The following is a 24967-nucleotide window of genomic DNA, read 5'->3' on the forward strand; positions in this document are numbered from 1 at the left end:
AACTTAACCCCACAAAGGATAGGTCAAGCCTACTTAAAATTAGGCCTAAGAGTCACTCCCAAGAGAGCCTCTTTTGTTGCTCAGATGTGGCCCCTCTCTCCAGCCAACACAACGAGCAGTCTCACCACCCTCCCCCTGTCTACGTGGAACATGACTCCCAGGGGGCAGGCCTTCCTGGCAATGTGGGACAAAAATCCTAGAATGAGCTGAGACTCAGCATCAAGGGATTGAGAAAAATCCTAGAATGAGCTGAGACTCAGCATCAAGGGATTGAGAGAAACTTCTCAACCAAAAGGGGGAAGAGGGAAATGAGAGAAAATGTCAATGGCTAAGAGATTCCAAACAGACTCGAGAGTTTATCCTGGAGGTTATTCTTATGCATTAAGTAGATATCACCTTGTTATTCAAGATGTAATGGAGAAGCTGGAGGGAACTGTCTGAAAATGTAGAGCTGTGTTCCAGTAGCCATGTTTCTTGATGATGACTGAATAATGATATAGCTTTCACAGTGTGACTGTATAATTGTGAAAACTTTGTGTCTGATGCTCCTTTTATCTACCTTGTCAACAGATGAGTAGAATATATGGAATAAAAATCAATAATAGGGGGAACAAATTTTGTTTGAAATTTGTTTCGAATTTAGCTTGAAATGCTAGTGATCAATGAAAGGGAGGGTAAGGGATATAGTATATATACATTTTTTTTCTGTTTTCATTTTATTTCTTTTTCTGAATAGATGCAAATGTTCCAAGAAATTATTATGATGATAAATATGCAACTATGTGATGGTATTGTGAATTATTGATTATATATGTAGAACGGAATGATCAAAATAGGAATGTTTGCATTTGCTTTGTGTTTTTTGGTATTTAAAAAAATAAAATTAAAAAAATTTTTAAAAGTGCTTGGTACACAGAAAAAAAAACATAGAGAATGTGTTTGTAGCTAGACAAATCTTTAATTTGTAGATGATTTACAACTGCATGCCAATAAACCAAATCTTTAGATTAAGAAAAATGAGAGCAAATAAATTTCCATTTTTGGCTAGAATGATGTAATTTGTACTGGTATTAGGTTTCTGCTCTAAATAAATAAAAATTTGAAAAGAAAAACCTTCGAATACAACTGGTTCAAACATTTTTTGGACACAAAAAACACAACATAATATTCTATCTTCTCTGATAGAAGGGAAATAAATATGGAAAGGCTTACAACTGTCCCAGATTTCTGGCTGTAGGCAATTTTCAGATTGTAGTACATGAAGGGAGATCACAACACAGTAATAGCAATCTTATCAATCTTGAAAAAAACAACTTTGGGACTTATACTACTTGAATTCAAGACTTATTATAAAGCTACTACAATCAAGATTGATATGGGTGTAATGATACATCAATTGATCATTGAAACTAAACAGAGTTCAGAAATAGACAAATGCAATTGTTCAATTAATTTTTTAAAGAGTGCTTTCATTCTAGAATATTTTCATTGGATATAGAATTATTGACTGACATTTATTTTCTTTCAGCATCTTAAAGAGGTTACTCCATTGTCTTCTGACCTTTATGGTTTCTGATGAGAAGTTTGCTGGAATTGGATTTGTTTTCCTTGTTTATGAACTGTGTCATTTTTCTCCGACTGCTTTCAAAATTTTCAGCAGGTTGTTTGTGATCTGCCTGGGCATGGTTCTCTTTGATTTTATTCTGTATGGGTCCATGAAGCATCTTGAATCTGTAAACATATATCTTTCATCAAATTTGCAAAATTTTCAGACATTATTTTTTCATATTTTTTTTCTGGTTACATGCTCCTCTCTTTCTGAGACTTTAATACTTATAATAATTGACTTTAAAAAATTTTCCCAGACATCTATGTTGAAATGTTTATTTAGTTTTTCAATCTTCTTCTCCCTATTCTTAAGATTGTATAATTTAGTTTGATCTGGCTTCATTTACTCTTTTCTTTATCATCCCCTGGTTGTCATTAAACCTAGCCAGGGAATTTATTTTTAGATATTAGATATTTAGTTCTATAATTTATATTTAGCTATTTTTTGTTTTTGTCTTTTATTCAGTTATTTTTATAGTTCACATACCTTTGCTGAGATTTCCTATCTTTTCATTCATTATGAGCACTTTTGCCTTTACTTCACTAAGCAGAGTTAAAATAGCAGTTCAGGTGCCCTTGTCCAATCATTTTAGCATCTCCATTATCTTGGGTACCTGTTGATTGTCTTTTCACTTAAGGTTGAATAACATTTTCCTGACTTATGTTATGTCAAGTAATTTTCTTATATATCCTGGACATTGTGAATATTATGTTGTGTGCCTTCTGGATTATGTTATATAGCTCCAAAGAATTGATATTTTGGTTTTATCAGACAATTAACTTGGTTAAACTCAAATCTAGGCAGCAGCTTAAATAATACAGTTCTATAAGCTTTAGTTGTAAATTGCTTAATAGTTTTCTCAAGTAGAAATAGTTCCAAGAACATCATGGATTTATGGTAAATTTGCACATAAAATAAGTGTCTTTGGTATCTTTTCTGGAAGTCCCGTCAATCTTCAGAGACCATGTACCCCCAAGACTCCTTTGTATGATCCTAGAAAGGGGGTAAAATTTTCTAACAGAATTTTGGCCACTTGACATCATAACAAAGGATAAGACTTCATATATCTTTAATATATAGAAAACAATTAGAAATGCACTCTGTCAGTTGTTTGCCTCTGACTGTTGACTCCTCTCCAAAGATTGTCTGTCTTTGTTTAGTCTCCAGAGCATTAGGGAATTTTTGTTGCTGTTCTTGCAGATTTTATGACTGTTATTTATGGGACAATAAGTTCATTAGGCACTCACTTCTCCATGTCCATTGACATCTATTAATTTCTAATGGAGAAAATCCAAGGAAATTTTTCTTTACTTTGTATATATTTGCATCATATTAAAGTTGGGACCCTGCTAGGAAGTTCTTATTTCTTATGCTTGGAAAACAAGTAGCAAATGTGTCCACATGCAAAGCTTGAGAAAATTTTCCCAATTCCTTAATTTAAGCGAAATGTGACGATGGGTAATTTGAGTTCTATGATGTAAAATAGAGGTGCAAAATTGTGCATTAACTCTAAAATGACCAATATACCATACTTTTACTGCCTTTCTGCTCTGCAGCTCTCACCTGGTTTGCAATTTTTCTTGGATCTTTCACCGTACTCAAATCTATATTTTAGTACTTCTTAATAGTGCTAGTGACTCTCCAACCAGACATAACCTGTTTCTTTCCAGGTCTTATTCTGCTCTCACAGGCCATGCCCCAGTAATCAGATTCTTAAGCTTCATGAATATAGCTGACGTTTTTTCTTCTCAAATCTTCTCCACCATCTCCTAGAGAAGGATAAACAAAGTCCACAAAGTTCTGAACTCTTTGAATTTCTTATTCATGGGTTCAAATAATCTGTCTATCCACTATGATTTTTTAAACAAATTATTGTATAGTCCTAAAGAATTTGGATGCAAATTGTCAAGCTTTTGTCTTGGAAAGAGTCCCCTTTACTATGGGTGCTCCTTTAGGACTTGGATGATACCCATGCCTACTCTTTCAGGGATTTACATTCCATAATGTAAAGCTGGATTTGATATCTCAAAGTCACTTTCAGTTCTAAGGCACAATGATATACTCTGCATCATATCTTTATCACGATACCCCCCCAAAATTATTTTATTTAACAGTGTATATTAGTTAAATAATAACTAACAGCCTTTTTGATACATAGACACTGTTTAGAGAATTCAACTGTGCTCCTTTTCATACTATTCTAAAAATCACAAAATTAAAAGAACCCATGTTAATAATTAGGGGCTGATTTATTGCTTAACTGCACAAGAAGTCTGCCATTAACCTAACAGAAGTTCCATGCAGAAAAATTATTCTGCTGGGGAAAAAGCCAAAATGAAAATTAGCCCTGTGCTGAAAGAGAACCTATTATGGCTGATTTGATGATATTAATGGCATTTTCCTTCCTTTACAGTATTGTAAAACCTAAACATTTTATGAGATTCTATTTCTTGTATTGAGGGGAAGAACTGCATTATTCTAAGACCTCTGTAAATTTTATGGCATAGGTTAATAGTGATTTTATTCTCATATTTTACTTACTGAGTTTAGGGAGTTTCTTTCCTTTGATCAAAAGCTGTGAAGCAAGAACCACTCAGGGCTCCAGATCCTGCTTGCCAACCATTGGCGCTCATGATAGTTCACACTGCCAAGTGGACAGAGACCAATCATTTTCTGGTTCCCAATTTCTGAGTCCTGCACTGTAGGTTAGGTCAGCCCATAAAGTTGACTTTGTGTGTATAGTACCCTGAAATGGCATAATTGACACATTTTTCTTCCTGTACATGGCAGCAGAAAAGAAGAACATGTTCCTTTAATTGATCTGCTGAAACCTTGGACCACAGGGAAATAAATCTTTCAATCCTTGAGTTATAAGTACTGTAGTTTTCCTATGGCAGTGAGGATCTTTTAATTTACTTTTCAGTGTAATACTAAACCTTAGTTTTCAGCATTCTCAAATACTGATGAACACTAGGAATAATTCTTATCTGCAACTATTTTATAACTATTACTCTTTCTAATATTGGATTCTCCTACTTAGCATGTCCAGAATGCATATCTCTAACAATGATCTCATTCAAAAGAACATAGAAGTAGAATAAATTAAGTATATGTATATATATAGCCATTCTTCAGTCTCACCCAAAGCACCTATTATTCAACCAGATTCAATTATCTGAGAAGCAAATTATCAATAAAATAAAATTAAAAGCCTGCGGCAGATTAAATTGTAGAGACTTAATTCTTTGCTTTTCTCTCTCTCTATTTTGTGGGTTTTCTAAGTAAAAATGAGCTATAATTCCTTCTCCCTTTGGGCTTGGACATTTGACTTGTTTTGGTCAACAGATATTAATGAATGTGGCATAACAAAGGCAAAATAAGAATTGCATTAATGGGTTTGTTCTGCTGTACTTTTGCCATCACCAAGAGAAGTACTTGCAGCTAGCTCTGTGGTCCAAGAAGACGAGATACATATGTGGGAGGTGTGCATGGCTCACCTGCTAACATCCAGCCTATATACTGATATCACCATATCAATAATTGATAAAATTCCTAGACAGAAAATCATCAAGAATATAGAAAATCTGTACAACACAATCAAGCAACAATCAATGAACAGGATTTGGTTGACATATATACAGGACACTCCATATAACAGAAGAATAAATGTATTTCTTCAAAAGACCATGAAACAGCCACCAAGATAGACCATATTTTGGGCCATAAAATGAACTTCAACACATTTTAAATAACTTAAATAATAGAGTGTTTTCTTTTAGTATAAATAAAAAACAAAAAAGCAACAGGATGTTACGTATAAATACATGGAAATTGAACAACATACCTCTAAATAACATAATTCTTACCTCTAGTAACTAGTGAAAAAAGAGCAAAATAAACTAAAAGTAAGTAGAAGGAATGCTTTATTATTATAAAGACCAGAGAAGGTATCAGTGAAATTGAACTTGGAAAAATAATAAAGATAAATAGTGAAACATACATATAAAGAAAAATTAACACTAATTTTACACAATTTATTCCAGAAAACAGAAGAGGAGGGAACACTTTTAAAATCACTTTAGGAGAAAAACATTACACTGATGTCAAAACCAGAAGGCAGTAAAAAAGAAAAAAGAGGAGAAAATTGCAAATCAATATCTCAACAAAATGAGATGCAAAAATCCTAATAACATATTAGCAAACTTAAAACAGCAACGTATAAAAAGAATTATACACCATGACTAAGTGTGATTTATTCCAATTATGCCAGGCTAGCTTAACATTCAAAAATCAATGTAATCCATCATATCAACAAGCTAGAGAAGAAAAATTATATAATCCAGCTAGTTGGAACAGAAAAAGCATTTGACTAAACCCAACATGCATTCATGATTTGAAACAAAACCCCCTAGTAAGTTAGGAATAGAGGGGAATTACCTGAACTTGATATAGAGCATCACCAAATACCTACAGCTAGCATCATACTTAATAATTTCCTCCTAAGTTTGGGATCAGGAAAGAATGTTCATTCTCACCATTCATATGTGAAATACTAGTGGAAGTTCTAGCTATTTGGCCATTCTTTTTCTAGACAAAATTAAGAAAAAGAAATAAAAGTCAGGTGTATTGAAAAGGAAAAAATACAACTATCTTCATTTACATATGACAAGATTGTGTAGAAAAATCACAAGAAATCTACAAAAACAAACAAACAAAACACTATTAGCCTAGTAAATGAAGTTTCTGTTACAGGATACAAGATCAAGACACACAAAATCACATTTCTTGTATACTAAAAATGAACATGTGGAAACTATAGTTTTAAGTGCACTATCATCTGTAATCACTTGAAATAAAATGAAATACTTAGGCATACATTTAATAAAATATGTAAAAGATTTGTATGCTGAAAATAAAAATAAATACTTATATTGTCTAAATAAATGGAGAGAAATAATGTGTTCATGGATTGGAAGACTCAATATAACAAACATATTAATTCTTTCCAAAGTCATCCATAGATTTAATACAATTCTTATCAAAATCACATCTAGGACTTTGTAGATACAGACAATCTTATTCTAAAATTTATATGAAAAGGCCGCTAGAATAGCCAAAGCTATCACAACAAAGAAAAATAAATTTGGACTAATTCTTAGCTTCAAAGAGTTTATATTCTACTAAGAAATACTTGTACCAAGGCTTAGTGTAAGATGTTAATAATGAAGAAATAAAAATGCTGGAAGAATTTAAAAAGCAAATAAATCCTAAGAAGACCTCATAGAAGACTTGACACTTGTAAGACCTTTAAATAAGAAAATAGCATTTAAAATAAATAGAGCTATGAACTTGTGTTTTGGAAACCATAACTTAATTCTGTAAACTAACATATTCCTGGTGTCATTTGCCACTTGGGAAAAAATGTTGTGAAAAACTTTTTTTTTTTTTCTGGATATAAATCCCTTAAATATTGAAAAGGTGATTATATTTCAAACTTGGGGCTTTTTTTTTTCGACCTTTGAAGGAAATATTAAATTGATTTAAAAACTTTTGGAATATTTTAGAGTAATCATTTGTGTGTTCTGAGTATAAAGCATATACTCAGAACACCTGACTGTGTTCCAAACCCAAGTATAAATTTCTTCCAGAAAATAGAAGAGGAGAGAATTATTTTGTAGTATCTCTGTCTCTTCTCACCTTCATGAATACAATTATTTGAAGGAAGTATGAAGTTTCAAAAAGCTTTGTGGATTTTTTATCAAATTTATTTCTGATTATGTGCAGTCTGGATAAAAAAAAAAACCTCTAGGTGGAATGCATATAGAAAGTGGTAGAAAGTCTAAGCAAATGAATTTTGTTTGTTATATTCACTTTTGACTGCAAGCCCTAATTGTATTTAGAAAGTGGCAGAGAGTTGAAGGAAGTGAATTTTGTTTGTAATAGTCATTGTTGACCATGAGCCCTGAATGAATATGGAGAATTGTAAAAAAAAAAAAAAAAAAAAGGAGTTAAAGAAATGAATTCTGTCATAGGCAGTGCTGAACAAAATTTAATAAGTGTTTACTATGTATTTCAAAAAAAAAAGAAAGCTGTTGTGTCAAATCAAATATTCATACAAAACTAAAGTTTAGTTTCTCCCTGTTAATAAAGATTATTAGTCTGATCTTAATGCAGTGTTTAAAAAGTTTCTCTTAAACATCTGAGTACTCTGTCTAGAAAAGAAAGATAATAGACTTGTTCTTAGAATAATATCCTTATTAAAACAAAGATAATATCCTTGTCATGAGAGTAATACCCTTGTTAATGTTTATGTTGGCCTTATCCTTTATTTCAGAAGACATGTCTTCTCACTGTTAAGGGAAACACTGTTACAAAATAATTTGCTTTTTTCACCTTGTAAAAGTAAGGTGCTAAAATGGTTTACCCTATTGCATAGGAGGTGTTGGGAAGTATTACAATAGTTAAAAGACATTTTCTATCCTGTTGCTGGTTACATTTGAGTAGGTAAAATAGTATCATTCATATATTTAGAGACAGTATTTTGACAATGTTCTCAGTGTCCATGTTATATCCTGAAACTAATTTGTATGATGTTAAACAATGGTATGGTATCAGTAGTCATGGTTTTTGTTATTCTCATAAAAAAAAAAGCTACAGATCATAGAAACAACCAAATGTACTTGTCAGTTGCCCAGCTTTGTTCTAATACTTCTCTAAAAGTATATGTGGTCAGCTGTAGACAGGGCTCTGTCTGTAGCAAGGAAAGACTTTTTTAAAAAAAGCAGGATAAATATATAAATGATATTTTATCTGTTAATTAGCATAACTCTGATAAATGTGTGAAAATGAAACAGAACAGAACCTCTGCTATGGTTTGTTAATACAAAACTGTCTAATGTTTTTATTTCAGAAAGTAGTTTCATTAAAAAATGCTTATAAAAAAGTAGAACTTAGATTGTAAGCAATAGCTGTTATCTTTAAATTCTGAAATGCTTTGCTGTTTATAAAAACTAGTAGTTTCCTGGAACTTCAAGTATCTGTGTGACACCTGAGATTCAGATTTAGTTGTTCAACTCTGAAAGTCAGCATAAGTCTATGAAAACACTGAAAAAAGATCAAACTCTGATTAAAAATGTGATGAAACTGATCTAGTTAAAACTAAGAGATTTAAAACCTCTGGATTTTTCCAATGCCAGAGAAGCTCTGAAACCCAGAAATACTGGACTTTCCAAGAACAACAGCCAGTTGTTCATTCCTCTGTGCCTTAATGACAACACCTCTTTTCAGCTTTGAAGCAGTTAGAAGAGTCATTGCCCAAATATCCTTCAAGATTGAAAGATAATTATCACATAAAAGGGATGAATTGTAATCAAGAAATTAGGATTTAAGGGATGATTTTAATTTCTAAATCATCATAGAGAGTTTCCTTTTTATTTTCTGGTATATTGGAGTAGACAGGGAAATACCTGAAGTCTCTAAATTGTAATCCAGCTGTCTTGATCTCTGATAATGATTGCATAGTCCTTATCTTCTGCCCTGTGATTGTAAAAACCTTGTGGCTGGCCTTTGTTTGTACTCATTTACCCAGTTTTTCAACCCCTAATGTTTATTAATGTAGGGTCTTGGGTCAGTCCCAGAACTAACCCACCACAAGTCCAAAGTTATCTTGATAACAGACTGGAACTAACCAAAGTGGGCTCACCTGACATGCACAGTAGCCTAGACTTTAACCTACAAGTCACCTATACCTCATTACAATACTAAAAATCACACCCATCATCATATTTTCTTACTGTGACTAAGCATATAATCAATAGGTACATGGTCAATAATTAGGTCACCTCTAATTACATCAGCTGAGGCCACTCCACTCATTATCCTAACCCTCATTATCCTAAGCCTGCCCATCTTTTAATTCTATAAAACTATCAAAATTACTGCATTCAGAGAGACAGATTTTGGGCTGATAGGTCATCTGAGCACCAGCTTGCTATGTGCCTAGTATATCTTTTTTTCCCTTTGAAAAAAAAGAATAAGGTTATTTAGACCTACAATATTCAAGATTACATAATATTATCAAAAGGATAGACACAGATCAATGGAACAGAAATAGAGGATCCAGAAATAGATCCACACAAATATGCTCACAAAGTGCAAAAGAATCTCAGCGGCGGGGAGATGGCATGTTCAACAAATCATTGTGAAGCAATTGTATATCCACAGACAAAAATTTAAAAAAAAGATCCTTGACCTAAATCTTACATCTTACACAAAAATTAACTGAAGTTGGATCACAGACACAAATGAATACTATGAAACTATAAAACTTTTACAAAAAAATAGGGGAAAAATTGTTGGGTTCTAAGGCTAGGCAGAGAGTTCTTAGACTACATACCAAAAGCGAGATCCATAAAGAAGAAAAGTTGATAAATTGGTCCCCATCAAAATTCAAAGTTTTTCATAATGTAAGCTATATATTATATCTAATAGTACCATTTAGTAATATTCTTTCATCAGTTCTGACAAAGGTACTACACTAATGCAAAGTGTTAATAACCGGAAGAACTGAGTGGAGGTGGGGGTGGGGTGGGGAGTGACACGAAAACTCTATTTTCTCCATGATTTTTCTGCAAACCTACAAATTCTCTAATATATATATATGAGGAAAAAATAAAAATTTTTGTTATATGAATGCCTATATAAGTAGGATAAAAAGACAAGATATAGATTAGGAGAAAATATTTACAAACCACATCTAAAAATGATCTAGTACCTAAACATGTAAAAAATTCTCAAAACTCAACAATTAAAACAATTTGATAAGCTAATTAGAAAATAGGGACAAGACATAAACAGTTATTTTACCAAAGAGGATATACAGATGGCAAATAAGCAATGAAAAAATGTTCAACTCTATTAATCAACAGGGAAATGCAAATAACAATCAATGAGCCATCAGTTCACACCTATCAGAATAGCTAAAAATAATAAAAATAGTGGCAACACCAAATCCTGGTGAAAAGGCAGAGAAGCCACATCACTTGTACATTGCTGATGGAAATGTAAAATGCTACAGCCATGCTGAAAAACAGTTTGACACTTTTATGGACCTAGACATGCAATTACCACGTGATCCAACAATAAAATTACAACCTTGAGAATGTACCTCAAAGAAATAAAAACTTCCTTTATGCAAAGACCTGAAATGTTCAGAGCAGCTTTGCTTTTCACATCCCACACCTGGAGATAATCTAGATATCTTTTGACAGGTGAATTTCTAAACAAACTCTGGTACATACCTATCATGGAACACTGCTTAGCATTAAAAAGTAATTAAACATTTCTATATGCTGCACCTTGAATGATTCTACAGGGAATTATGCTGAGTGAAAAAAAAATGCAAAAAATGGTTATGGACTGTATCTTTCAGTTTTTATAACACTTTGAAATAACAATATGTTAGAAATGAAGGATGCATTCGTGATTGCCAGGAGTTGGGGATGGAGGGGAGGGATAGGAGAAAAATGGCTGCAATTATTAAAGGGCAACATGAGGTAAACTTGTTGTGTTAGAACTCTTGTGTATAAGCCTACACAGGTGGTGAAACTGCACAGAACTTAATAAATGCACACGCACATACACAACTTTCATAAATTGTTACATAGAGCTGGAGCAATTTGAATATATTTGGTGGATTTCATCAATATAAATACTGTAGTTGTGACATTATATCATAGTTTTGCAAATGGTTACCACTTGGGGAAACTGGTCAAAGTCTACAACGTGCCTCTTTGCTTTAGTTCTTACAATTGTAGGAGAATTCACAAATATCTCAAAAAATTTCAGTTAAGACAAAACAAAGTATACCTCTTAGTTAATTAGCTTAAATAAATCCGGTAATTTCTACTTTTTTAGTTCACTAAATGGGAAAGCAAGAATACTGATAAAAATAGTTTGAAATTTTTTAAGAACAAATATAAGAATCACTTTCAATTATAAATATTTGATTAAAAACTAATTGTAACCCATGTACACACCATATTCTGTCCCAATATATGTTACATATTTTTCATTAATGAATATTAACATATTTATATTATTACAAAATACTTAGAAAATCAATAAGTGATTACAAAGTTAAAGTTCTATGAAAACAACTTTAACTGAAACTATCAGTTACTGTTAGAAAACATCCACATTGACACTTAAGGGCTTATCATAAGGGTCAGAATATTAGGTAAGGAGATTTGAGAATCTTGCATTATTTTAAAAGAAAAAATATAAATGATTTTTATGCTAATATTTAATGAAAGCATCTCAAAATGCCCCATGTCCATGGTGACCAAAAAGTATTCATGGCTTACTGATTTTATATTTTGAAAGATAAAATTTTTATTCTCACATTTGTCTACTTTAAAACTCTTACAATATATTCATGGATTTACTTATCTGTATCTTCTCATTTGGAAGAATCTTAAATTTGAAACTCAAGCCTTCCTACCTAGTACTTGGGGGATAGGCTATCTTGAATTTAGCTTCTATAATCAACCTGTCATTGATCCCGTAAGTACTGCCAAGCTGAATGAATATTCTTTATTGGGAAGACAATTTTTTAGCAATATCAGAACAATTTTTCTCCAAAATTCTGTTTGTAAACCTGGAGATATCTTTTTATCCATCTAACAAATTTTGTCTGTCTGTGAGTATGTTGGCTCACATAAACTTCTGTAATTTTCTTTCCTATACCCCATCACAGAATTATTGCCAAGCTCATTCAAAATTATGATTGCAGTTTATGACATCATCTTCTCTTTCTGCTTGTTAGCAACCATATCTAGGCCATTCTCCTGGAATTGTGTACATTTCACACCTAGCTGGTTATTTTCTTCAAGCTCTAACACTTTCCTTCTCTCCCACAACTTGTGGAACCTCTACCAAATGGACAAAGAGTAGCTTGTACAAAAATCTAAGAAAAAACCATCAGATAGCATAAGTACAATAAAAATGAGATTTTTGTCAAAGAAGGAAACAGATTCAAGTAGAGAGGCCAAAAATGTTAAGATGTTAAGGTGGTTCTGGTGGATGCCTTACATTGATGGAAACTATAATAAATCTCTTCAAAGAAAGTATTCCAACATAAATGTATCTTTTCTTCATTAACCTAGCAATGGTGTGCTGTTTAGCATTTGGGTGCCTTCCAAAATTATTTTAAAAGTCTCAAATAGCTATATCTGGGTAGATATATTGTCCAAATTAGGAATGTTGGGACCCAGAAATTTAGGCTTGTTAAATGTATTAATTAATTCATTCCCAACATATATTTATTTAAAATATGCCATGGACTGGATATGGTGTGAGTGGTTAAGGGGATGTTGGTCAATATAGATCAGTACCCTCATGGAACATACATTCTGGTGGAGTTTATAAACAATAAACAATTATTATGATTAATTACTTCTGTGGGAAATGCTATGAGAAAAGAAATGCAGAGCTCAATAAGAGTGATTAACAAAACCTTACTAAGAGGAGGAGGGTATAGAGAAAATGATGTTTAGATGAAATGCAGCTTCAGAGACGTAGTTAACTAAGTGAAAAATTCTGGGGGCATAATTTTAAGGCAGAAAAAAATAACATACACAAATACAGTAAGTTAACATTTGAGTATCAAAACAAAGGCAAGTAGGACCAGAGGTTACAAAGTGAGAGAGAGAGAGAGAGTGGCCATAGCAGGTAGAGAGGTAGAAGGAGCGATGTTGTGTAGTTGTGTAGGGAAAGTTTAGACATTTGGATTCTGTTCTAAGAACAATGAAGCTCTGTGAAGACTTTGGAGTCAGATATTGTCAGACATATAGAAATAGACACAGCTATATGTCAATAACTGCCAATACCATTTAATGAAATGAGCATAGTATTTTTTTACAAATGATCCCAGGATAGCTGGATTCCAACATAGAAATAAACAACCACTGTTCCTTACTTCAACACATATACAAAAATTAACTTGAAATTGATCATAGATTTATATATGAGTTAAAATGTTGGCATTTCCAGACAATGCACAGGAAAATCTCTTTATGACATTTATATATGCAAAGGTTTCTTGGATATAAGTCAAAATCCTTGAATTACTAGAGAAAAATGATAAATTGGAATTTATCAAAAATTTTAAAAATCTGCTTTGAAAGAAACACCATTAAGAATATAGTAGGACAAGTCACAAATTGAGAGAAAATATTCAGAATATGTATATCTGACAAAGGTCTTCTATCCAGAATACACAAAGAATACTTGGAGTTTAATTTTCAGAGAAGACAACCTAATGAAAACGTGGGTAAAAGATGTGTATATACATTACAAAAGAGGATATTTTAATGTCCAGTATGCTCATGGGAAGACCATCAACAGTATCAGTCAATAGATAAACAAAAATTAAAACTGGACTGAAATAGCATTACACAGCTACTAGAAAAGGTAAAATTAAAAAGACTAAACATTCCAAATGCAGGCAGGATATGGAGCAGTTAGAACTTTTACACATAGTTGGTGGGAATGTAAAATGGCAAAAATATTTTGGAAAATAATGTCTGCAAGTTTCTTATGAATTTCAATATATGTTTACTTTATAATCCCACAATTTGACGCTTAGGTATTTACTGAAGAGAAATCCAATGTCTACAGAGACTGGTACACAAAAGTTCCTGGAAGATTTATTCACAATTACCAAATTTGAAAACAACCTAAATATCCATCAACAGATAGACAAATTGTGGTATATGCATACAATGGCATATTTCTCAACCATAAGATGCAATAAACTATTGATGCACACAATAACATGAACAAATCTCCGAAATCATATGCTGAGTGAAAGAAGCCAAACAAAAAAGATTACTTACCGTATGAGTTAATTACTGCAAAATCCTAGAAAAGACAATTTTCATCTGTAGTAACAGTGATAGCCTGAAGGAATGTTTTACTGGGAAGGGGCCCAAGAGATCATTTCTTTGGTGATGGAAATGTTGAGGGACTATTATGTATTCATGTAGCAGGATGAAGGTGTTTTTCTTTGATGAATCCCTCTATCTTCCCTGAAACCAAGCATAATTGGTATTACTATATCCGATTTACAAATGACTAAATTAGAGTTTTGTGAAGACTAACTTCCTGGACTGTGCCACTGATACAGAAAAGAACACTGGTCTATCTGACTTCATTTCCTCATTCCTTTCATGACAGATGCTCCCCAAAATGGTGGCCAATAATGGCAAGGACCACTATTGAACCTAATTATCACTCAATAAGCAGGACCACAACCAACTAAATGTACTTAAAAATAAGTACATTTGCAATAACATGAATGAAGTCTGCATTTCAGGGTGGTTATGAAAGATATGTGAGAAAGGGGCTTTGGATTTTTATATTTTAGTAAATCCATAAGATATTGTCCAAGTTTGCCAGACTGCTATAACAAATACCACACAATGGGTTGGCTTAAATGATAAGCATTTATTGGCTCATAGTTTTGGAGACTACAAGGCAGCAAGGAAATTCTTTTTCCCCATATAAAGTCTGTAGCGTCCTGTTGCTGGCTTGCTACAATCCTTGGGATTCCTTGTTTTGCCTCGGAATATGTGGATCTCTCACTCCTGGTGTCTGCCTTTCCAGCTTCATTCACTTCTGGCTTCTGTCTCCTCCCTGAGGCTTCCTCTGACTCCCTTTATAAAGTCTCCAGTAATATGAACTAAGGACACCCTGATTAGGTTGGGCCACAACTTTAGAAATATTGTCTTCAAAAGTTCCTGTTTACAATGAGTTCACACCCACAGGGATGCAAATGAAGATTAAGAACATGTCTTTCATCACAGTACACAATTCAATCTACCACAATTCCCAGTTGAATTAGAAAAATGCAGAGGGTTTTCTAGTGACTTCTATTCTTCTTATGACTCTTCTTATAACTGTCATCAAAATTCAAATGTTTAACTCTCATCCACTGACACTGATAGAATATTTATTTCTACTGAGTAAAGTAACTGCTAATTGGCATCTAAATGCCTGAGAAATATGTAAAATGTGTGTCCATTTCATGAAATCACTGTATTTGTTATGAATTTTTGTTTAGAATTCTAAACCAATACTGCTGTTCTCTTTAAGTGTTCCACTCTTTAATAAACACTTTAGTTGATCACAGAGTATTTATAGAGCATATGCCAAACTTAATTGAACTAAGAGCCTGGATTTGTTTTTCAATGTTTTGCAAACTGCATAAATTTTGATGATTGACAATAGGGTGTGATTCTTTTTCCTGGACTGAAAAATAAATTAAGTCTCTCTACTTTGGATAATAAACGCCCACAATTTAAACAGGTAAAAGGACTTTAGTTATTTGTTTTTTCAAAGTGAATTCACTATTAGAAAGTAACTTAGAAGAAACAACTCTTTATGTCCATTTGAAAGACTTCTCAGGAAAGAAGTTGGTGACTTACGTTAATACTGTTCTGGTTTCTCTAAGATAATGTATCCCTTCTCAACCAAAAATAAATTCAATTCAGCATTGTTACTAATGTATATTCAATGTTTTCTGATAATACCATATGGGTTAACTCATCAAGTAAACAGAATATCCTACTCAGACTATTAAATTATATATTTTGTATATAATATTACAATTAATTGATTGATTCGAATATTACCTTTTAATGCTTATTTTTATAACTATGTAATCTTATCTAAAATATATTAGTTACCTGAAGTTTTAAATAATTCGATTATTACTAAAAGCTTTTATCTCTAGCATATTTGCATCATGAAACATTTTAAATAATTTAGTAGTTTTCTTAATTTCTTCGTTAGCAGGCAGATGCCAAGATTTTTTATAATGCTTTAAAAATATATATAAGGCAGATAGCGAAAGCCAAATGCAATTTAGATAAAGCAATAAAAACTGCCAAAAAATGAGGAATCCAAAATTTTATGATGATAAATCCTGAAAAGAATTGTCTATGATAGTGACACTCAGGAAAAAATAAACCACAGTACATTAGATTTAAAAGCTTCTAATTTTTGTTTCAGCCAGAAAATTAACTTTTTTTTTTTTACCATTCCCATATGTCTCCTTAGTTCATGGTTTTGATGTAACTGCCCCATATACACTTTCCTTATATCACTTCTTTTTCTTTTTATCTTTATCTGTTTTATTTTTGCTTTTTTGTTAATATTACTGTTGGTGATAGATTCTCTGAATTGAATAAATAAGAGTAAAGGGGAAATTGCTCATAAAAATTCTTCACAAGCTACCTGGTTGGCACCACCATACTCAGTATACATAAATTTAGATTAACCAAAATGAGTATTATTAACCTATCCATTAAAAAATGTCTAGTGCTCAACACAAAAGAAGAAAAACTAGAAAGTAACATGAACTGTCCATCATCCATCACTCATCCAATCTCTTACTTCTAGCCTTTAGGATAATCGCAGAATGGATGTAACTGGCAAATGGATACACTATTTATTACCCACTTTGAGATAATTACTTGACTTCACTGGTATCCTCTTCAATCTCTTACTTTGAAGTTGGTGTAGAGTGGTGGTACAGACAGAGAACCCTGGAATAAATTTGGATTTTGTTCATCTTTCAACAAGCAAGGTATAAACGTACAATTCAACCCCATTTCTGGGTCCCAAGCTGCTATTGCACTCCCCTAATGCCTGCTGTTCTCCCTGAGTCTTCTCTTTATTGTATCTTCTTGTTAAGGTCATTGGCTTGGAATTGTGGAGAAAATTCCTTTCATCAACTTATTGCCTCTAAGATGGATTCATCATCCTACCTCTAAGATGGAGTCATACTCTGATGAAAATAACTTTGGCCTATTATAATTTGACTTTTTTTATTAGAAAATCAAACTAGCTTACTGTCTTAGTTTTTCACTGTGCAAGGCTCCTTAGGGCTGCTGGGTCGTGTGTCACAGCAATGCCCTCTCCTTTCACTTCCAGTTTCCATTGACTTTTGGTTCCTGGCTCCTCCCCGTGGCTTTCCCTGTTAATATCTATATTCCCAGTAATCTTAATTAACACTTGCCTTTATTCAGTTGAGCCACACTTTAAAATGCTATCTTCCAGCAATCCTCTTCACAGTAGGGTCACACCCACAAGAATGCAGATCAAGACCAAGAACATGTCTATGTTGGGGTACAAAATTCAATCCGCCACACTAACTCCTTAGCAAATTGTTGCCTGACAACTAAATCAGAGAGAGCAAGAATTTGCTTATTCAGGTTGTTGGCTGGATTCACTTCTTGAAGGCTGAGGTTCTTATTTCCTTTCTGGCTTTCAGTGGGTTTGTGGGGTGGGTGCAGGGGGCTGGTCTTTGTTTGTACAGGCTGCCTGCATTTCTTCTCAGCCTTTCAATGTCACCACCCCCATACTCCCCACTACCACCCCAAAATTCCCTCTTATGCCTTGAATCTCTCTGACTTTCCTTTCTGCTGCATCTCTTTAATTGACTCTCCTGCTTTGCCCTACTATTTTAAGGACTCATTGATTATATTAGGTTCACATGGTTAATTCGAAATACTCTCCCTTTTTTGAGGTCAGTTAATTAGTAACCTTAATTACATCTGCAATGCCTACAGAGTAGTACCTAGATTAATATTTGTTTGAATAACCAAAGGATGAGAATCTTGGGGGCGGATGATAGGAGGCATCTCTAGAATTCTGCCTACCAAACGGAATAAGGGCTAAACTAGTATTAATACAGAAAATTGACAAAGCAGAAAACTGACAAAATTCTCTGTTTCATTTTTTTACCTCTTAGTAGTACTACACACAAAAGTGCATGTGGAGGCCTTTTACTTTTCACCTCTGTCTTTGCGAGAGTGCCTGCATGTCCTCTCACATGTGCTCTCAATAACTTCTCTACTCGCTCACTCAAAAAAAAAAAAAGTGCATGTGGATGTACATGTCAGGGAATGTTTTCCCTAAGTCTATGCAATTAAACAAATGCAAGCAATCTTGAGAAATTTTTTCATAGTGTATTTATGCCCAACTAAAAAAATAGTAGTGCTTTCATAGAAGATATTGAAGAGGTCAGATTCAAAGTTGTGATACACCTTTAAAGAAAGCATTGTAGGTATAGATTACATCATCATATTCTCTCCCTTATCCGTCATCTTAAATTCTATATTTGAAAAATGATTTCTTAGTTTCCAAGAACATTGGAAACTTGCATTTCCTGCTGCAAAAATATTTATTATTCTAAAACAAAGCTACTCTGCATGCATAGTCTCCTAATAAATAACATCCAAAATTTTAATATTTAAAACACTTGGGTCATTATATATGCATCTGAATTCTTTACCTTGTTTTTCTACTTATCAAAACCTCATTTTAAAAATATAGATATATCTTTATAGACTAAATAAAACAGGAAAGAAAAGCTCCTAAAACCTGTATCAGTAGACATTAATTCACAAAAATCATCTATGATTTCTTAGCATATCCAGTTATGATTATAATGGGGTTTCTTAATATACATACTTTTTTTTTTTAACATGGGCAGGCTCTGGAAATTGAACCCAGGTCTCCAGCATGGCAGGCGAGAACTATGCCACTGAGCCATCACTGCCCGCCCAATATATGTACTTTTAACATTTATAATATATTGTTTTTCTTAGCTAAAAAAAAAAAAGGCTGTTATTTATACATTAAAAAGTACTTATTGAGCACTTAACCACATAAACTGTGGTTCAGTATTTTAAATACTGAAATTTCACTCAACTTGCAATGATTACTTTTCTCTTGGGTTGATACAGACATATTAGAAAACATGAAATATATATATGGTTTACAAAAATATAAGGAAAGGAAATTTTATTTTTCAAACACATTTTAAAAGACAGTAAGCTCTGGTGTTAAATTCCTTGCTTGGGCTCCAAATTCAAACTAAAGTAAGATTGACTTACCTTACACTCCTAGTTTTATCATTTACTGGAGAATTTCCTTTGGGAAATTTCATAGCATTTTGAGGGGGGTGGGTTTTGAGTTCCAGTTGTCTATGAAATGAGAATAAGGATTCCTAACTAGCTGCACTGTTGTGAGGATTATATGCATGCAAATAAGATTTTATATGGTACCCAGGTTGGCAGTAAATGACTAATGTGACTCATTATCATTATTATGTAAATGTCAGTGTTCTGAGCTTAACAGAACTTAACATGTTACAAAGCTGTAGGAAAAATAATAAGTCCTAATATATTAAGAGAACTCATTGCTCTCTTCTTACTTAATTGCTTTTTCTTAGACAAAGACTTTCATCAGCTTCCAAACCTTTCTTATTTTATCCTCTGGTAACTAAAATGTACTTTGCCTGACTCTCAGCAGTTAACTTTAAAAACATTGCAGTCCAAATTTCAGCTGCCAACCCATTCACAAAAAGGAGCACCTTCTTTCCATAACAAGCCAACTTCTGCCCACATGTTTCCTGGCTCCCATTCATTGGGATTTTCTATACTAAAGACCAGTTACCATGCCCGAAGTCAGGAATAAATGTATTCTTTTTAATTCTGTGTAACTGAATCACAGCCTTTTCCTGTTTCCTGTTTCCCAACCCTCATCTCTGCTATTGGATAGACACATGCCATAAGACTCCATTCTGCTGTTAGGCTTGGTAATCCCCACCCCAATATGAAACCAAAGATCAGGTTTATATGTGCTATTGTAACCCTTGCAAAATGGTGTCTATATATCTGGAAGACAATATAAAAAATGTTAAAATAACTATCTCTGGGAGATAGGTTTACAGATGAGTTTTTCTTTGTTTTGATTTCCAATAGTCTATTTTTGTTCTTATAAACAGCATGCTTTATGTATGTATTAAGCAAAAAGTAAAAAATGTTATCATATTAAAAGTAAATTATTATTCTAGAGGTGTGGTATCCATTCTGGACATTGAATTTTGTGGGTAATATTAAAGTACCACAGCATAGAAACCTATTTGGCATTTTTATTCTTGTAACATATGTTTTTGTGGTTATTTGTGATTGTTGTGAATTTCCTGTTCAATTTTGTTTCCTGGCATCTTAGGGAGTTTGAACCCTAGAATGCCTTCTGACTGTGTCTTAACATTTAATAAATAAATTAAATTAAATGAAGAAAATTATTTTTCTCAGCTGGTTTGGGCTTTCTGGGAAATAGGATTTCCGCCACCCTGCTGATGTGTAAGATGAAATACAAAAGGTCTGCCAATATGAAATCCAAAGTGGAATATATTTAGAATTCAAATGATTTCATGTAACAAAGTGCACCTTTAGAATTTCTACATCCTGGCCCTATTGGAGGAAATGGTCCTTAATGGACCATGGGAAACAATGGTCCAAGTTCCATAAACTCATCTCAAGTTGAGTTTTCCCACATCTTTATAAGCAGTGTACAGCACACACATACTACTCTACTTGACTTTGAGCATATTGTTTTAATTTATGGACTACAAAGACTAAATACAGATTAAATACATGCCTGATGTGGTAAGTAATACAACAGATGACATTTGCCCTTCTTAGTTGGAACTCATAAATTTCTGCATCAAACTGTCTGGAACTAAAAAGTCAACATGAGTGGATGGTCAGTACTGACTGGAGAGGTTCCATAAACAATGTAGAATATGTCACTTCAGTGTTATCAAGTCTCAGAGTCAACTAGAAAAAGTCATTGGATTCTCTCACTAATAAAATTGCTCTAAATGTTAGAAAAAAAAAATTAAGCGATAAAAATCACAGCTGACCCATATACCACAATAATTTAACAGCCTTTGAAAGTATTACTAATAGAGTAAGTATAGATGTATATAATCGATGATGATTATTTTGCCAGTATCAGAAAAAAATTTGATTCAAAATGCTATGAGAGGGTGGACAATGGTGGCAGAGTGGCAGAGTTCTTGCTTGTGCCAGAGACCTGGGTCCAATTCCTGATGCCTGCCCATGTAAAAAAAAAAAATGCTATGAGGGTGGGCAGGCAAGGCAATGAGAGGGTTCTCTGATGGGGCATCGGTGTTGGGGCAGTAGGCTGACCTGTAGTCTTTGTTTCCTATCTTACACAAGACCACTCTCCTGTTTCTAAGAGTAGATTTTTAAAAAATGCTATGAGAAAGTCAAACAAATAAGCACAAAAATAAATGATCACAGCAGCATGTAGCATCATGTTGTAGAGTGTGATCACTTTGGGACAGGCATTATGAGACAGATGTGCCTGCTGACTGTCGGGTAGGTATGTGCTTGCTCACATGCCTGGTCTCTGACTTGCCCAGAACCATAAAAATTCTTATAGGACCCAGTGGTTCCAAAAGAGCCTTGTCCTAAAATTTTCTTGGGTCACCTTCTAAGATATGTATACTAAGAAAGGGTAACACTTTATTTTAATACTCAAACCAGGTTTGAGTTAAGTGCATCAAACTAGGTACATACTAACTACTTTTTATTATCAAAAAGTTAGTGCCTTTAGATATCAAAAGACCGAAAATGTTTAGGGAACACTAAAATAGTTGGGGCTGAGATAAATTAAAATATATAAATCTAATTTTTGCAAAGATAGGGAGGGATAGAGACAAATATGCTGAAATTAGACATTCATGATGAAAATAGAGATCACATCTAATTCCCATGGCAGATAAAAGATGATGGATGGGAGGTTAGCAGGACCCCCCACGCATTCCAGTGCCTAAAGTTGAACACAAACTGATTCTTGTGAATGGATACCTTGCATCATTTTTCTCCTCTTTCTCTGGTAACTTGGAAGAAGAAATCTTTTTTATGCCTTCAAAGAGACCCTAAATGTAAGGCAATTTATCCTGGTTCTGAGACCATTAGCAGCAGGCTCTCAATACTAGGATATAAATGGACCCCATTACCGCAGCTTTCATGCCACTTTGGCTCATCAGAACCTGGGATAATGTATTGAAATAACTGCTGGTGGATAGGAACTGTTTGAATGGCAAAGTCCTGAAGTTAGTAAGGACACTGTCAGAAAAATGAGGGAAAAAATTTTTAAAGAAATTGGATTGTGAATGTTTACTACTTTTTTCACTTGTTTAAATTAGAGAAGTTATAATATTCTAGAAAAATCAAGCAGAAAGTAGAGTTCCTATATACATCTTCCCATACAGTTTTCCTTTCAATGCTTTGCATTAGTGTATTACCTTTGTCACATTGATAAAACAATATTATTATGTTATTAACTATAGTCCATAGTTTATATTAGGACTCATTGTTTGCACAGTTCTATGATTGTCAGAAATTTTATGATAGTTATATGTATATATATACACATATATATTCTAGTTGTATATATATACACACACACACATACATAAAACTTAAAATTTCTCCTTTTAGACACATTAAGGTAACATGTCAGTGCTGTTAATTACATTCTCAATGTTTTGCTACCATCACCACCATTCATTACTAAACCCTTTCCATCACCTCAAACAAGAAACTCTGAACTAAATAAGCATGAACTTCCCATTCCCTACCCCTACTTTGGCCCCTGGTAAATGGTATTATGGTTTCTGACTTTATGAATTTGCATATTCTAATTATTGCATATTAATGAGATCCTACAATATTTGTCCTTTTGCATCTGGCTTATTTCACTCAACATGATGTCGCCAAGGTTCATCTATGTTGGCACAAGTATCAGAACTTCATTTTTTATGGCCAAATAATATTCCATTGCATGGATGTACCACATTTTATTTATCTATTCATCTGCTGATGAACACTTGGGTTGGTTCTATCTTTTGTCAATTATTATTAAGTTTATTACTTTTTAAAACATGATTATTCATACTGGGCTACAAATATTTCCTGTCCCATATTCATTGAGGTCTTGTTTTTCATCTATAAAGTTATATTTTATATTTATTTATTTAGTTCATGAGAGATTAATAATATGACTGGATCATTGAAAGATGACAAATAATCCATATAAACCAAAGGTCAAAATACTCATGACAACTAAGGCTTCAAGATTCAGCAGCCCATGACTCCCAGTGTGTGTGCTTTAATGCACTAACTTTCACAGTTGTCAAAAACAAATTTTAAAGTATAAAAAATCAGATTTGATTCTGGGGCCTACCCATACCAAAAAAAAAAAAAAAAGGATAAAAAATATCAGCATCTATGAAATCTCAATAAAAGGGTCTTAAAATCTGAAACAACCAGAAAGTATTTATATTTTGTGGAATATAAGCACTGTTTTTCTTGTTTTATCTTTCTTTAAAGTTACTCAGGTAGTGAAGAACAAAACTACTTTTAAAAATTCTCTAGTTGGGCGGGCCGCGGTGGCTCAGCGGGCAGGAGTGCTTGCCTGCCGTGCCGGAGGACCCCGGTTCGATTCCCGGCCCCAGCCCATGTAGAAAACAAACAAACAAAATATAATAAAACAAGAAAATGTTTCCCTTTCTTCCTTCCTTCCATCCTTCCTTCCTTCTCTGTCTTTCCTTCCCTTCCTCCCTCTCTCAAAAAATTAAAAAAAAAAAAAAAAAAAAAAAAAAATTCTCTAGTTTATAATGCTATTTTTAGGTTGAAAATTATCAAATCGCCTAAGCAATGACTAGTTAATATGAAATGGAAAAATGTAACATGAGAGTCATAACAAAAGCCCAAATTAAATTGCGTAATATGTATCTTATTTTTCAACCTACCATAGTTTGCTAGATACTTGTCAATTGTTCCTCTAAATCCACTCTCCTTTTTTCCTTACCCAGCTCTGTTTCCTGGTAAACAACATTTATTTACTAGTGTCTACTACATATTTAGTCTACACTTGAATGTAACCCAAGTTTCTGTAGGCAAAATTATTTTTTAGAAAATACCATATAATATCACAAAAATAATAAAAGTAAAAAATAATCCTTCCTAGAAATTGGGTGACCTGGTATTTCCTCACTCTGTACAAGAGTTTGTCAAAATACTATTAGACCCTGCATGTTTATGAAACCTTTCTTAAATGCCACAAATGAAGCTTGATAGGAGGTAGTTCCACTATACAGACTTTCTAATTTCAAAAATGAAAATTTATTTTGATTCTTAGCCAGTTGACTTTGCAAATGCATAAAATTCTTGGCTATTATCAGATTTCACTAAAATTTGAATTTTGCCAAAACATACATTTGATCTAAACCATATTGTTTCCTTTTATAAGGTTGGTGTTAAATGTAATTTTTCACATCTATTTCATCTTCATAGTATTCATCTATAACTTTAATTGAAAAGTGCATTTTTTTTGCAATTTTCTATTTACAGATGGTTTTTCATTAATTGAGGTAACTATTCTATGAAAGCATTTATAAAGTTCTTC

General features: G+C 33.1%; 1 long non-coding RNA gene across 2 annotated transcripts in view; it reads right to left on the reverse strand.

Annotated features, from left to right (window-relative positions):
- Positions 1-990: 990 nt before the first annotated feature.
- The window catches only part of LOC143686315 (uncharacterized), a 96931-nt gene continuing 72954 nt past the window's right edge, over positions 991-24967 (reverse strand). Inside the window, exons 2-4 of one of the 2 annotated variants that reach the window (XR_013177021.1) lie at positions 4151-4253; positions 3173-3378; positions 991-1731 (exon numbers count right to left, since the gene is read on the reverse strand). This is a non-coding gene — a long non-coding RNA (uncharacterized LOC143686315). Of the gene's footprint in view, positions 1732-3172; positions 3379-4150; positions 4356-24967 lie in introns of both variants that reach the window. The other variant, XR_013177022.1, reaches the window with a different exon arrangement.

This window comes from Tamandua tetradactyla, chromosome 6 (assembly GCF_023851605.1).
Source record: "Tamandua tetradactyla isolate mTamTet1 chromosome 6, mTamTet1.pri, whole genome shotgun sequence".
NCBI classification, from domain to species: Eukaryota; Metazoa; Chordata; class Mammalia; order Pilosa; family Myrmecophagidae; genus Tamandua; species Tamandua tetradactyla.